The sequence below is a fragment of the Dermatophagoides pteronyssinus genome, unplaced genomic scaffold, assembly GCF_027571235.1.
Source record: "Dermatophagoides pteronyssinus isolate colony J.1.1.1.1 unplaced genomic scaffold, Derpt_VIB-CSIC_2022.12 sq0001, whole genome shotgun sequence".
NCBI lineage: Eukaryota > Metazoa > Arthropoda > Arachnida > Sarcoptiformes > Pyroglyphidae > Dermatophagoides > Dermatophagoides pteronyssinus.
Window position 1 is genome coordinate 2,923,576 of NW_027461525.1, and position 11,974 is coordinate 2,935,549.

General features: G+C 29.9%; 1 long non-coding RNA gene across 1 annotated transcript; it reads left to right on the forward strand.

Moving 5' to 3' along the window:
- Nucleotides 1-1,109, forward strand: LOC142645077 (uncharacterized). The gene is made up of 2 exons (XR_012846261.1): nucleotides 1-580; nucleotides 788-1,109. It is a non-coding gene; the product is annotated as an uncharacterized LOC142645077 (long non-coding RNA).
- Nucleotides 1,110-11,974: the final 10,865 nt, after the last annotated feature.

The following is an 11,974-nucleotide window of genomic DNA, read 5'->3' on the forward strand; positions in this document are numbered from 1 at the left end:
ATTAGATTAGAATTGATTTGATTGTTGATCGATCAATCATCAAATCAAATTTTTTTCCAATCGGAATCGATCAAAGAAATCTTTATTTATTTGATTTACTCATTCGCTAACATTGATCATCATTATCATAACTTCTGGTGATGATGTTTATCTCTGCAATCACAAGATGTATGTAAATTAATGATCGATATGGAGTAAATAACTATGGCATCTTGTTTATTGATTTGTATCGAAGAAGATCATATCCATAGGCCAATCGAATGATGGACATTATTGACTTGTTGTTCAAGTTGACTGAATGATGATTATTGAAAATGACAAGATATTTAGCCCGTCAACAGAATTAAGATTGCATGCACCCCCCATGAAAGGATCATCGACATTTAATTTAATTGTTCTTTTTTTAGATTTTATTCTAAAATACAAACCTTGTTGACAGATCAATCACATGTTTGGGGGTTCGGCCATTATGACAAGTTGTTGATAAGCAAAATGAATCAGTCATCGCCGGGAAATAATCTTCTAGTCATTTCAACAGTTTTCACTGAATTTTTTTAAAATCAAAATGACTGATACATCTGTAGGTGTGAGCACGGAGATTCAAAGTTAGCTAGGATTTTCCATTCTGTTATCTGCAATATCAAAAACGGTTGCAGTCATATGTAGTTTGATAATTTTATTTGCAAATGAATTCATTGTCAATAATGGATGATCATAATAATACAACAAAATAATAATTCTCAAATTTGCATGAAAAACTAATCGTATTTTTTTCTCATTTTAACAGTGGATATGGGAGCGTTAATCAAATCGATGATTTTTATTTCGACAATCTTGTTTGGCTGCTTCAACTAATGATGATGATGGTGATGATGTTAGCCTTTTCTACATTGTTTCAAAAATAAATACAAATGATTGGTTGGTTTGTATGTTTGGTTTATTCTTCCATGAACTAACTAATCATAATTCGGATTGAATATTGAAAATTCATTCTTTCAACAAGTGGCTTTAATCATTTGTATTATTCAATGAATTTAATATTTTTATTTGTATTGAACAATTGTTTACATTAGTAAAATAAATAAAATCAATTTAAATCGGTTTATAAATCATGTTCATTTTATTACAATTGTATAATCTCAAAAAATTTTTTAATGAAATCGTCTTTTTTCGATATAGAATTTAATGCATCATAGTTATACGATGAAAAAATGCATGTTATCGATTCCATATGATAAAAACAGTCATAATCTTGATTGAAAATAAACAAACAACGTCAAGAGTCGAACAAGCTAATTTCTTAAACAGAGATCATATTATGATCGATGTCAGATATTCAGGTAACTGTCATTATGAATGTTTTTCATACTGCTTGCAGAAAATATACGATCGATTCTAACTTAATCCAATTTTTCTCTTTTTCGTATTCGTTTTTTTGTCGAGATAAATAATGAGATGAGAATATTAATAGCTTCATTGATTGACAGAGAATTTGCCTCTTTTATATTTATTCAGTTTTGTCGAACTGAATGGTGATGATTTGAGCGTTGTAAATATTGATGACAATGTCTTTATTAGCATCCATTGTTATTGTTTTTTGTTGAACACTAATCCTAGTAAATCTATAGTCAATCGAATCGACGAATTTTATATCTTCAAATCATTATCTAAAGCTTAAACTTTGGACGAAACTCTTGTTCAGATCGATACATGTTTATTTTAATGAACACAATTGAGTAATTTACCTAAGATAATAGTTTCGTTCATTTGGTTACTTATCTCATTTTTTGTTTTTATTAGCTAAGCACAAATGCAATGATATTTTTTTCATGGAAATTTATCCAAACTAACAGCTATGAATCAGATATCAATTTCGTTATCATACAAATTTGACTTTCACAATACTCAATGTTTCTTTTAAAACAGAACTTTTTTCTTTACCTAAAATGATTCGCAATACCGATACCAATGTCATAAGTCATAGATTTTCATCCATTTTATGGTCAATTTTTCATTTATCTTAAAATAATAATCGATCATTCGAAACTTTCAAAAATTTAATAATTATCATTAAACATCGTTCAGTATGACGTTATCGATGCGACGCTAATTGATATCTTGGTTTTTTCCTAACACAAAATTTAAGGTCAAAGAGCAAATTGACTTGTCTGACGTAAATATACAACAAACAGAACGATGATGAGTTTGTCGTTTGGTTGCAAACTACATTTTCAGTATGAATAGCTGTCCTTTTTATCAATTTGATTGTTGCTTGGGTCCATCAATGAATAGCAGATTAGCCAGATTTTATTTTCTAAAATGTCATTGGCCTTCGTGTAATTTTAGTTTTTAATGTTCTGAAGCTGATGATGCTTAAAAGCAGCTGAGTTTCATCAGCTTTTTATTAAATACCTTGGCTGATATTTGAATGAAATGCCGCCCATCAATATGTTGGGACATTTTTTTTTGTTGAATTCACATTAATTCACATGAAAAGAACAACTTATAGGAGGAGAAATTGTTTTTTATAAGAACATATTTATGTTTATTACATTTTTATTATAACAACCAAGATCGTGTACTTGGTACACAAGAGTACAAGTTGATAACGTACACATTTATAAATCGATGTTCTCTGTTAGTTATGATTATTAATATCTGGTTACATCTACAATCTTGTGATTCATTTGCAAGCAATAAACAAACATACAAGATCAATGCAGAATTTTGATGCAGTTGATGTCAATTTGCACTCATTCATGATGAAATATATTTTTGGATACGATATTTGTTCAACATCATACAGGTTATCGAAAAATGATTTAGACACGGATGTCATATCGCGATGTTCGCGAGTGATTACATCTTGCTATTGATCATTGAGAAATTGAATTGGTTTTTCCATTGAATTCTCTATGATTGCAATTTTCTAAAATTATTGCTTTTCCAATATTAACGAAAACGTATTTCCTTTTCCTTATTTCCCAATATTTTTATGATTGCGTGCACAAGTCACTGTTTGTCTGATCAAAAATATTGAACTCATGATTTGGAATTTTGAACAAGTGAATCACTTTATATCCAGATAAGAGCTATCGAACCAGGTGTGTTAGTATCTATGTGAATCCTGTCAATCAATCTGGCGTTTCATTCATGCCAATTTCAATTTTCAATATTTGCTGATTTGAATAGAGTAGTTGCTGATTTGATTTGATTCGATTGGGTGGACGAGATAGACTTGAATAAATAGATACAACTAAACAACAATGGTTAAAAAGTAAAACTGAATTTGAGCTTTTGAGTGTTCACTTTTATGATTGGTCATCATTTATCGAAATGGCTCCAAACTCTGGAACAAGATAATTTTAACAAGCGAGAGAAAAGTCGAATTTTTCTGTTTTATTACTGTTGTCATTCGTTCGATTGTCTGACTTTTTTACGTCATGATATAGAACCAAAGTTTGGTTTAAATCAACGGGATACATCACGAGAACAACTAGAAATCTCTTGTTTGCTCCTTTTATTAGCGACTTATTTGATATTTGATTGTCATAATCTCATTCATCTTTTCCTCATTGACATACACTCTATTTACATATATTGAATATATGCAACGTGAGTCAGAAAGAACAACAAAAAATCAAAATTTTGCTGTAAAGATGCAAAAAAAATTCATGTTTCTATGTTTATTTTATAGAGATATATATTAAACCGGACAATAAATTCCTATCAATGTCAATGTTCAATGTTTTCCTGTCATGTGGCTGATGTAATATTTGTTGTTATGAATGTTTTCCATTTCAATTATCAGTACTACAATGACGATTGCCTCAACTAATGAGCAGTTGCCGAATCGTGAGAAACAAACGAAACTAAAAATACTAAATGTTAATGATTGTTTGTTTAGATCAGCGGTCGGGGAACCGGGGTAAATTACCCCAAATGGGGTAATGATGAAATTTTTGGGTAACGTTTTCTTTACAAAATTATCAAAATTATTCAATGGGGGGCTATAATATGGGGTAATGATCAAAAAAGTTCCCCGACCGCTGGTTTAGATGATAAAGTAATCATCAAAGTAAGATTGATTGACTGTCATTACCAAATAGCCGAATATCAATTGATAGATTTGATTTAAGCCAATCTTCTGGATTTGTTATCCTATTGGATTCATTGATTGATTGTTACTTTGTTAGAAATGAACCATGTCTATCACAAGTACAAGCGTCTCTTGACGGCCAACCATTAATTATAATGGTCAATAATACGTGTTCGATTGTCAACTCAATGTCCATTGTCATTTGTATCTCGAATTTCATCTTATTGAAGGAAAACTTCCTTAGGTTACCAAACTTAAAGTATTTTGAAAAAAAGTAATTAATTTTTCATAGCGATGTGCAATCATCATTCAAATTAAATAGTCATTTTCCGTGTTTAATTGAATTTTAAATTTTATTTTTTTTTCATTCATCATTTTAAAATGCCGTTTTAAGTCAATCAATCAACGAATCTTGTCACGCGCTCTCACAGACTCACAAATTTAAACATTGCAATAATGACCTCGATTGATTCTTGTTCAAAAGAATTTTCCTTGAAAATAACCACTATCGTAAGACATATGTAATTGAGAATTGTCATCTAACGAATCAAACAATGGACAAATCAGGTAAGAGAGCCATTTGGATAAAAAAAAAGATGAATATACGGCCTTTGATATTGAGAACTGATGTTTAATCATTTCCTTGTTCAATGTTCATTTGTCATCTCATATCGGCTGTTTTATTTATTATTGATCGTGAATGATGAAATCTCCAATTACCATTTGTTTGTTTGTTTGTTTGCTGGGTTTGAAGGAAAATATCTTTTTATTTTTTTCCATGTCTCGATCATCATTTTAATGATGGCTGTCACTGGATAATTCGTTGTCCTCTCAGAAAAAAACTGTAATGGACAAATATTTGTTTAACATTTGTATCTAAACGTGTGTCCGATTTTCTCTTTTCTTCCCTATTTCCTTGTCGATCATAACAAAGCTTTCACTTAGCTAACCCAAACGATCATCTCTCAAACATGATGCTTAAATGATATTTTTCGTATACATATCTCATAAGCTAGTTGATCGATCGATTATGCATATATAAAGTCCAAACAAATTTCATTATTCATCGCCTTAAATTAAATTATTATGAGATCTGAGTGTTTAATATCCAAGATTTAATATTATGAAATTTCAATCTTTGCCAATCAATTCTGTCGCATGATTGAATTAAAAACGACAGGATGTGTGGCACGGTTAATATTATCGAAAACAAAATATTGTTTTGGTTTTTTTTTGGATGATGTTCGTTTTCATCTTGAATCAGCACCCAAAACTTAACAAAGAAAGTAATCTGATTCCATGACATTATTTAGCTGATGATGAATGATAGATTGAAGTAGTTAATTATACTTAACTGTAACAATGTTCGGTTTCAAAACAAAAAACAAAAATCTCTGCTAAATTATTCATGTTGTTAAATCATGTATGGCCAATTCTTTTATTCATGAACAATGAACTACGGATATAAATTGAATATATTTAGGTTGATTATTGCATAATATATAAAACAATGTAGAATTTAATCATTATTTTAAGCTTTTTTTTTATTTAATACAAAAACCCTTATACCTTATTTTAAGCTTGATTCAACCTGATCATTGAATATGAAAACTTTGCGAATCGAAGTAATCATTATTTTCAGAAAAAGATCCAGGCAAAAAATGATATCATTTAGTATGTTTTCGTTACATTACACAGCTATCGATTGACTTTTTTTCTATTGATTTCAATTATTAAATTCACTATAGAATCCAAACATTTTTATGATTTCAATGCCAAAATCAAATTGAAACCTAACATTGAATATGGAAAGAATTAAATTGTTTGGAACAATAAGACATAAACCGACAGTATTAGTTGATTATTATTTCAATTATTTCAATCTTATGGCTATAATCTTTTCAATGTTTGTTCCATTGAAAAATTAGCCAACATTTTAACCCGAATCATGCTGACAAGGTCGGTGAAAAAAATAAAACGGATTAATAGAATTTCTCTCATAGATATTACAGAATAACAATATATCGATTTTTTCGGTAATATAGTTCATGAATCACATAGAAAAATTAATCATTTTATCGATCTGATTGATCGATTCCTGATTCCTGAGCATTTTGCTGTAATTTTGAGGAATATAAAATCCTGGAATTCGTGATTGTTGAAAAACAGACAACGATTTAAGCTGGCCACAATGTACTTGTTCGGACCTTAACTTTGATTTTTTGTTCTTTTCAAATCTTATAATAAAAAGATATTTTAATGTTTGTATCAGTTAATCGAGTAGAAAACTTTCGTTTTTCATCATTTTCATTGATTGCTATCATTGCTGACTATGCCTGATTACCTAACCAAGTTAATGTTTTTTACTAAATCAATATCATTCTTATTTGCTATCATTCAAAAACTCTATCATACAAATATCAAACATTTTATCATAGATTTGGTAGTTGCTCGTGATCATTATTACTTTCAATGATAATGGATGATGATAAAGTATCTGAAGAAAAAAACAAATTTACAAATTTATTGGTTTATATATTCAAAAATAAAACTCTATACATTTTAAGCTAAAATTTTACATCTACGTTTTAGAATATGCTAACCATCATAATTAAACATGGTAAACATGATGATGATTAAATTTTTGGCTGCATATGGCATAGAATCAGAATCGGACTATGTAGTGGTATTGAAGCTAAGAGGTAATGAAATATTGTTTTTAGCTTATCATTGTCATATAGAATTACAAAATAACAAATTCAATCAAAAATGACAACAAGAGAAAAGGGAAGAAAAAATAGTTACATTTAGTTATTGTTTTCATTCGAGTTGATAAATGTCATCATGGCTGTTGATTCGGAATTTTCAAATGGAACATTTTTCATCCGAATGCAAACAAGTCTATTTGATACCGTCAACACTTTTTTTCTGTGGTGTATATATTGGTGTTTGTCACAAAAAATGGGCAAAATTATTTTTAGATAATAGCTAAAAAAGTTGGCCCAAGATAGCAATGATATGAACCGAATGATTGAAATGGATGTTATGATTATTATTAAAACATCAGCTATAAATAGGACTGATGATGTGTGCAAAAAAAATGTTTGTGCTTACTTGAATTTGATGGTCATATTATCCATCATTCATGAACACATATATTGATCACTAATATCGGTCAATCTACATAGAAATGTGTATTTCAATTTGGATCATCAATTTGGGGTGCACAATTTGCCTGAATAACAAAATAGCAAAAACCATGAATGGATCATGCATAGTTTGATCAGTATCAGTGTTCATAATTTACAATGTATCAGCATATCATTGCGTATCAATCATATTGCAGATTGATGATTGTGCGTTAAGCAAATCACGAGTTAATAGTGTTGCTAATACGTAGGTTGTTGAACATTTTCGATTCAATATCATCAAGTATTGTTTTTATTTTTTCAACGAAATTCATTCTATTCAACAGAATCGCAAATTTTCATGGATGGAATAATAAATCAATCGACAAAGGGTTATGATTAAATCATAATCATGTTTTTGTTTATTAATTGAATTGATGATTTCGTTTTATTTTCAATCATTCTCCAATTGATCTTGATTTCAGTTGTATTATTTTTTGTTTTTTTACTTGATAGTAAGAAAACAATATCATTATGAATCGATGCGATAACCACATTGAACACATGACAATCAGAATTAATAACTATCTCTCAAACTATTGGTCTTATCGATCGTTTTTTAATACGTAAACAATTTCAACGATCGACAGTCCAATAATGATAAACATAAGAGAACATTGATTGTTTGATAGAGAAAATAGATGGCAAATAGAGAAAGGTAAAGACGATGACCAGACGTCTATAATTATAATCTTCAGATTTGAATCATTTTGAATAGAGTCTAATTTTAAGCTTATCTAGGAAGAGTGAAGTTGAAGAAAAAAATCCTTTTTTTTAGCGAATATTATTGAATGCATTTGTTGATCATGAGGACATGTAGATGTGAGGATTCTCTCTGAATGAGTTTTTGAAAAATTTATTATTATACAAGTCGTTTCCATCCTCATCATCATCAGACCATATGAAGTATGCATTCAGGTGATGATGATGATGTTAGGAATGCTATGTTGATGCATAAACCTACACACACGAATGTAGCAACAATCCTCCTAGATTGACTGTGTGTCTCATCTCTGTATGGTCATCGAGGCTATTTCGAGAGTCATAATCGATTAAAATTCAATCGGTCGAAACTCATAAATTTTCTGATCGTCATGATCGGTTGGTTCACAGAAAAAAGCTATAACTTCAATGGAAACAGTCAGATTCAAATCGCTGTGGATTGGATATAACATACTGTCAAGACTATGGCAAGGCTTCATACTTTTTTACAACATAACAGATAGCTTGAATCATATCAAATGCATCTTCAATCTATAGGTTGCCAAAGTGAATGTTACGTTTAGTCAACTTTGACAACAAACAATGACAAGAATGCTACTGATTTACGCAATATTCGGTTGGATTATCCAAATAACATAAGACAAAATGAACATCAATGCAATCGATCCAGAAATTGAACAAAATCTAAACATATTAGGAATATAAAACAATAAATTATGAAAAAAACAACAATCAAACTTTTATCTGAAACTGCTGACCATTCGGTTCGTTTTACTTTGCATTTGGCATTTGTAATTGGCTAATAAAAAATCCCAGAACTTCCATCAAGTGTCTATTTGTCAAGTTGGTATTCAATTTTTTCGGTGAAGAATATTTATGTTAGTTCGATTCTCAAGATGCCGATCTTTAATTTATGATCATGACGATTCATGTCCATTTTATGTTCATCGGTCTACATAGTTCATTCCAGTAAAATGAAAAAAAATTTATCCAATTCGGTGAATTCCATTTTTTCTTTTATAAGCGCCATCTAGTATGAATATTATTTGATTAATATAACTTAGAATGGGTTTTCCAGCAAGAGCTTAAATTACAATAGAAAAATGCAATGAAGGTTATTTTATGTTAACATTGAAATAACTTTATTTTTTTTCTTTGATCGATTGGAATGTGCTAAATTAAATATAATGAATATTGGATAGGCACACATGAAAAGAAAGGGAGAAGTTAATGATTATTAATAATCAATATCAAGGATAGCCTCCAATTGTCAGCCAATAAATGGAATTATGATGAATACATAGGTACGTGCTTTTGTCGTATTAATAATCAAAGTTTGCTTGTCAAGGTGTAGTTTTAATTGTTGGTCATCGTTACATAGAACCTAAATAAGAACGGTCGGTCATTTAGATAATACAATATTTGAAATGATTGTATACAACGGTTTGACACCCATTCCAAAATTTCAGCTACTTATTAGCACATTTATTGCCATCATTAATGATAATTGTTACAATTCAATGGATTCATAAACAAGAATGGTAACAAAGTATCGATCCAAATGTTCATTGTTTATTTATTATTCGAATAGGCGTAGTAATTGAATTCAATTTATTTTTGATATCTGGAGCTGATCGATTATCATTCATTTAAAGATGAGTATTCATGAAAGTAATCATTTGAGGATTTTAAAATAATATTCTGCTTTTTGATTTAATTGGGAATGATTTAAAATTCGCAAAATCAAACTGAAATAATGTAGATAGTTTCTTTTTTATATGCGGATGAACCGAGCCCACTCAATGATCGTTAGTTATCAATTGTCGAGAAAAGTACTCTCTCAACAATGGTTATTAACTCGCTCATTCCATGCTACAACAATAATGTTTATGATGGAAATTGTGGCCAAAATACATATTTATTTGAATGTATTGAAAATGGCATAATTGTTTTCGTATGCAAATGGCCTAAGCAATCATTTGGCCTTTTTTAAAATTCGAATCAATAACATTGTGACTAAATTATTCTCAATATTTCAAAATTTCAACATTTTACATTCTATTTTCATGAACAATTTGCTTGATTGCAGTCACAGGTCAATATTTATGTCCATAAAACAAAAGTTGATAATCAGAGGTAAATGGTCATCGGTTATGACCAAAGTTCAAACGAAACATCTGTCATTCTAGGTCTTCAAATTGTTTGTGCATGGACACGTGGCAGGTGTGATTAAAAAAAACGACTATTACGGTAGCGCTGGGACCAACAAGGTATGAATTGGACACGTGTCTCGCAAGTAAGGATAGTAATTGTACTTTTTGTGACCACCTGTGGCCATTGTTAAAACTTCGATTGGTCATTCTGTAATAAGAATTGCTATTGTACCCAAAAATCAAGAAATAAATAAACGGTAACAGATGTCCTCGATGACGAAATTTGAAGAAATGTTGATGATCTTCAATCTTTGCTAGTCTAAAGCGATGAATGACAAACCAGAATGAAGCAACAGGATGATGGCTGCTTAATCGGCTCTATAAACATTGATTAATTGATATTTTGTTGTTGTATCTATATGAAGCAAATAATATCGTTTTTCAGGTATATCTTATTGAATGTAACATTATGACTGTACGCGAACAAGAGTTCAATGTCTTGAACATCATTTATCGAAATGTACATCCTTGAACGTGTGTTCGCATACGTTAATTAAGCGACTAGAAAAAAATGTTATTTCTATGCTATGGTCGTAAAAAAGTCCATACCTTCGAATCCTTGAATGTCATAGTAAGAAATGGATACAATTTTTGTGTTAAAAAGAACATAAACATTGAGAAAATTTCATTAACTTTGCTACAATTCAAACGAGAGGTATCGAAACATTATTTTTTTCATCATCATCGGCTATTACCATATTATTGTAATGAAAAGATTTAAAAAAAGAGTAAGTCAGCCAGACTAGATGAATTGAAATAAAAATTGATCTACGCAGATGTATCAATAAAATGGATACATTTGATTGTATCGTTTTAAGCATGCCTGAATAATCGACGTGATCACACATGATCATCATAGCTTTATTCCTTCATTGTTAATATCTTTATGGCTTTCAGATTTTTAATTTATTTATCTTGATAACAAAAAAAAATCACGGAGATCACAAATCAGGTGTTCAAGTCAGTCAGTCAGTCAGTCAGTCATAAATTTTTCAAAATAATTCTTTCGCCGTCATCAGTGATGATGATGTGAATCTACATCAATCGGAAATCCGATATATATCAGCGTTCAACAGGGCCAGCATCACATTCATATATGATCAATAGCTTCAACGAAAGTTTCCAGTAACGAATATATGCCGAAATGAATACGTCATCATAGACAACATAGATCCATTGACGTCAAAATCACGCACACAAATATTCAAACAAACAGACATACGTAACATCAATTTCCAGTATTTTGTTTCATTTGCCTGTTTGTTCATAAATGATTTGTAAATTACGTCATTTGAAAATTTTTCATTATGTATACCTATTGGATTGATAGAATGGTGTTTGTATTATTTGATGATGGCAACAAAATATTAGATAGCGATTTCATTCGAATTTCGGACAAACAAACAAATTATCATCGATCATGTACTTTAATGTGAGGAAGCCAAATTTGAAAAACAAACGTCAGATCGATGGGGTTGAACATTGGTAGCAAAATGCCCCAAATCACCATTTTATAGCTTGTTCATAAAGAAAAAACAGTTATTTTTATCTAGTTGGGGGTACGAAAGATTAACTATGATGATAATACCTCAATTCAAAACAAAGTAAAAGCGAAAATAATAATCGACGAAGCCATTTTTGCGTCAGACAGTGCATCAGGAAAAATTACAGAGAAATTCGCATTTACCAACCTGATGCTGCCATCTATCTTTTAACAATCTTAAAAAATAATAAAATCACATACAATCATA